This window comes from Myotis lucifugus, unplaced genomic scaffold (assembly GCF_000147115.1).
Source record: "Myotis lucifugus unplaced genomic scaffold, Myoluc2.0 scaffold_1181, whole genome shotgun sequence".
Taxonomy (NCBI): domain Eukaryota; kingdom Metazoa; phylum Chordata; class Mammalia; order Chiroptera; family Vespertilionidae; genus Myotis; species Myotis lucifugus.
Window position 1 is genome coordinate 60,027 of NW_005872229.1, and position 5,554 is coordinate 65,580.

The following is a 5,554-nucleotide window of genomic DNA, read 5'->3' on the forward strand; positions in this document are numbered from 1 at the left end:
GCCTCTGAATTATTCACGTCAAAACAACTAATTTTGTTATGTGAATTGCACTTCAATAAATCTTTTCTTAAAAGGACAACAAAGTGTATAGATATGGCCCATAGACTATATAATATCCCAGTTCCTGTTGTAAAAGAGACAATATAATGGTTTAAAGAACAGGGTTTTTTTTGGCCAGGGAGCTTTGTTGTTATTATAATATCTATCTTGTCAAGGAACAGACATAAAAAAAATTTACAGGAGTAATATTCACAGCCAAGAATATGAACAAATGTGAAGATGCCTGCAAACCTAACCATGAGACTTTTGGACACATTTTAGACTAAATATAAATCCATTGGCCCTAACCGGTTTGGCTCAGTGGATAGAGCATCGGCCTGCGGACTCAAGGGTCCCGGGTTCAATTCCGGGCAAGGGCATGTACCTTGGTTGCGGGCACATCCCCAGTGGGGAGTGTGCAGGAGGCAGCTGATTGATGTTTCTCTCTCATTGATGTTTCTAACTCTCTACCCCTCTTCCTTCCTCTCTGTAAAAAATCAATAAAAATATTAAAAAAATATATATAAATCCATTGAATCTTTTGGTAAAAAACAAGATTCAATGTTAAAGAGCTTTTTGCTATTTTTAGAGCTCACTGGACATACCCCAGCCCAATTTTGGGAACAAAAATAAATATTTGGAGCTTTTTATCAACTTCCTGTTTCTAAAGAAGAATAACCTAGAAAAGACACATGTAAAATGTGCCAGAAGCTTTTGGAACATCAAAGAATTCCAAAGAAACTAGGGAATTAGTTCATTGTAAAAGAATCTGAAAGACTAGATAATTTTATTTAATAAACACACAGAATGACTCTTTCCCAAAGGAGATTTAAGGGATTTAATCAATTTTGGGTACAGTGACCCCAAAGCCATGTCTAATCAGGCTTGAAAACAAACTGTGTGAAGATTTGTGTGTGATGGAAAGATGAGAAATTCTCACGTGAAACTGGACAACTTGGCCCGATTAGGCTCACTGCTATTTTAAATTAATTTTAACAGTTGGTAGGCATGAGAGAAAGAGGCTATTTTCAGAGAAGAAGGTAGAAAAGAAATGATGTCTGTGATCTGACTTGTGTCCAGACCAGCTTCCCCGGTGATGGAGATGCTATGGTGCCATTTCACCAGAGGACAAGCCCCTCTGTGGCTTTTGCTCAAAGAATGGTCATGTGTAAAGTTACCCTAGGATCCATTTGGGCTTCAAAAGAGCCGTTGAGACGAAGGCCTGCCTAACATTAGAATGGCTGTTCCTGAATGAGCACCTGCCTCTTAACCCAGATGCCTAGAGTCTTGCGGTGTCTCCTCCTTCTCCTGGACACACAGAAAGTCCTTAACTTATGTTTCCATGTGAGTGAGTCTAAGGCAATGCGTGTTTCCATTTAGTCAATTTTAACTGTGTTCTCACGCTGAGGAGCAGATGGGAAAAGCGTATTTCTGGGCAGAAGCCTTCTTGGGGATCCTGAACGTTCACTTTTTAGGGGCTCCAAATTCTGCCCACGACTAAGGGTGGCCCAGGAAGTGCCAACACTGGCTGGGGGACTATGCATGAGACACTCAGAATGAAGGGCAGATACGACAGCATTTTAGGGTTCTTGACCATGGAAGATTCACTTAGCTCTGCCTTCACAGCTGGGTGGAAAGAGGGCTATTGGTGATTCTTATTTTCTTTATGCCTTAATGACTTTTCTGCAATGGGATGCATTATTAAAAATCAGTTATGCCGAACCGGTTTGGCTCAGTGGATGGAGCGTTGGTCTGCGGACTGGAGGGTCCTGGGTTCAATTCCGGTCAAGGGCATGTACCTTGGTTGCGGGCACATCCCCAGTGTGGGGCGTGCAGGAGGCAGATGATGGATGTTTCTCTCTCATCGATGTTTCTGGCTCTCTATCCCTCTCCCTTCTTCTCTGTAAAAAATCAATAAAATATTTTTTTTTTAAATCAGTTAAAAAATTTAAAAATTGTGAAATTAGCCCTAGCTGGTTTGGCTGAGTGGATAGAGCATTGGACTGCAGATTGAAGGGTCCAGGGTTCAATTCTGGTCAAGGGCATGTGCCGGAGTTTTGGGCCTGATCCCCAGTAGGGGCCGTGAGGAGGCAGCCAATCAATGATTCTCTCTCATCATTGATGTTTCTATCTCTCTTTCCCTCTGTCTTCCTTACTGAAATCAATAATATATACATATATAATAAAAATATAAGCTTTAAAAATTGTGAAATTAAAAAAAATAGCTTTCTGTCCATAATTACTTTCACTGGCCCAAGACTCATCCAAATTTGCACTAAATTGCCACCATTCTGAAACTGCTTCATAAAATAATTGCAATGGGATCGATGTGTTTCTGTTTTTGTTTTTTTCTCTATACAGCTATGGAGAGCTGGGAGGATCAGCTAGTCCGTCTCATGGGTGAGGACAGATTGCTACGCTTGGTGTGATTGAAAGAGACAGTTGGAATTGTTGGAATGTTCTGTCCCTGTGTGCGGAGACACAGTCTTAGAAATAGTTGTCCTTTTGTACCACTCCCCACATCCTGAAACAAAAATACCACAGCTACTCTGTTCATTGTTCACAATCTGATCTCCCACATCTCATCGTGGAAGAATAGGAGAAAGGAGGGGATGGAGAAATGTGGACCCCAGGGTACCTCACAAGCATGGACTTCAAGGAGACACGGAAGGGAAGGAAAGGGGTTATTAAAATATATCTATTAAGCATACATAAATATGACATATGTTAAATATATTTTTAAACACTCCTTTTCCTGCCTATCCGTGTCTCTCTGAAGCCCACGCTGATGCTATATCCTGGGGTCCGCATTCATCCGTCCATTCGTATTATACTGAGGCTGCCTCACTGCCTTCCAGATCATAGGTATGTGCTATTTTACAAGTTGTCTGTGATCTTCAACGCCCATTTTTATTTTTTTTTCTTGCTATAAAAATACATCTCTGGATCAGTATTCTAGTCTGGAGGAATGTAGAAATATTTCACTGTCAAAGAAAGTTGCTAGGCCTGGCTTTCCTTTTGAGACTGTAATAAAGGGTCTAATCACCAAACCAGAGCCATTTAGCCAGCTGGTCATCCTGGTGCATGCCAGCCCCGCTCCCCTGCTGGCTCAGATGACTGAGTGAGTGGATGGGAGCTCCACACACCACAGGCCACAGGGCGATCGTGGTCTTGGACTCATCAGCTCAGAGTGCAGTTAGAATAATTATGATTCTCTCCTTTTAGATATTCATACATTGTGGCAAGATTATAATGTTAATGATCTAAGTTTCAAGTCTTTCATCAAGATGCTTTTTTGGGGAGCAGGGTTTCCTCTTCTTTACTGAGCAGTTAGAATCCTTGCCAATGCACTCCCCTACCCCATGCCCTCTTTTGCCCCCACAAGCTGTTTGAGACACATCACCTGCTTTAGTGGAACACATTCTTGTTTCTACTTACAAGCCTTCGAAAGTAAAGCATGTATCATGCAAGCAGTTCAGGTTTCTAGAGATGACCCATTGGAGCTCCATGGCATGTCACTGTTCTCATCTGGGTTTTGCATATTTGGAGTCTCGCATCTTGCAACGAATGACTTTGATAAGCTGCCTGGGTCAACCAAGGGCTAGGACAGATGATCTCTTTTGTGCCCAGCCATCTGTCTCAGCCTGGCATCCTGGGAAGCTGCATGTTGGCGGAGTGCTCATGTCCCAACTCCTAACTTTGCAAGTTCAGATACTCAGTATCATCAGGTCCCCAGAGCGAATCAGGCTTTTGGAGTCTGATATCCAGAAACCAAACTCACAGAAGGCTGATGGATAAACGTACTTATGTGCTTATGAGGGTTAAATGAGAGAGTGGATATAAGTCTGTTTGGCCCATAGAGTAAGTGTCCTGTAACTTGGCTTTTACTTTATCCCGTGACCCATCAAACCAGCAGTTCTCAACCTGAGGATTAACAACTGACAAAAAGGCTAAGCCACAAAGCTTTATTCTGGAGGGCGGGGCCAGGCTGGAGTGAGGGGCGGGGCCAGACCTGAGGCTGGAGCTGGTCTGGGACTTAGGGGCGTGGCCTCGCTGTGTGTCTTCAACCAAAGGACCCGCCGCTGTGATGTGTGGGCAGAGAGGCCCGCTTGAACCTGAGGGGAGCGGAGGGTGGACCTGAGGAGAGGAAGGTGTCCCAAGTGGAGCCACACGGGGTTCAGGTAGGAGGCAGGCGGCTGGCGGGCCTGAGGCGAGTGGTGGCCTGGGAGCAGCGTGGCCGGGTCCTGAGGTGAGGCAGCGGCTCAAGGAGAGGCCGGCGGGCGTGAGGCTGAGGCTGAGGCTGAGGTGAGCCCACGGAGGCCATGAGGAGGGGGGCACGAGGTGAGGGGGGCAGGGGACATGAGGAGAGGCCTCCGGGTGTGAGGTGGCGGGAACCCAGGTGAGGCGGCTCCTGGCGGCTCCCCTGTCGCTGGGACTTCTATGTCTCAGGAGCCACAGCCCCCCCTCCCCCGGGCTCTCCTGTGGCTTCTTCTGCGCGAGCCTCTGGGTGTCACTGTCCGCAGCTTGAAGGACGGTCTCTGAGGAATGGAGACGCGTTTCAGCTGCAACAACATGGCCCCGGGACGTGACTCGGTTGGTCCTGGACGCAAACAGTGTCGGCTGTGATCCCAGGTCCCGGCGGGTCCGGGTTTCTCCAGCTCCTCCCCTTCCGCTGAAATCAGTGAGGATTAAAGGGGTAAAAATATGTAGATAGTTTAAGCTTCTGGATGTGAAGCTTTTATTTACCGTCCAAAGTGGGAATAAAGAGGACACAGCTGTGCCTCGTGCATGTTGATGTAGTTTCTTCCTAAGAGGTTTCCATGGCGACGCCTGGTGTCAGGAGGGAGGTGAGCCCAATGGCCTCAGCCTCAGACCTTAAGGTGCAAACAGGAGCCTGCAGGCCCCCCACCCGTCCACGTCCCATTGGTTTGGGTTTTCGTATAAACACAACCTGCCGAGTGTGCTGCGCTTTTCCTAAATATCATCCTGCCTCACTGTTTCCAAAGCGTTTATATTCCAAATATTACCTTATTGCTTTTGCATTCATTTGTATGTAAATTAATGGAACAGCATAGAAGTGTTAGTAAATGACCCCAAACCATCAGTAAATTGTGTAAGATACAGATGTCTCCATAGATCAGTTGCGTCAACACGCCTCGTAAAATAACTGATTTTGGGACACGGGACAAACAGTGGGTCACAGATAAAAGACAACCAGCAGGATTTTTCCTGACTTGAGAGGCAGGTGGACATCAGTGAGCCTTTCCTGTGGGACCACCACCAGAATGTGCAGCCGAGAGGGAATGGAGGCAAGAGGCCCCATGAACCTGAGGGGAGTGGAGGTGTGGACCTGAGGAGAGGAAGGTGGCCCAACTGGAGCCTACACGGGTTCAGGGTACATGGCAGGCAGCTGGTGGACCTGAGGCAAGTGGTGGCCTGGGGGCAGTGAGGCCGGTTCTGAGGTGAGAGGCGAGGGCTGTGGAGGACGTGCAGAGAGGCCACCGGGTGTGAGGTG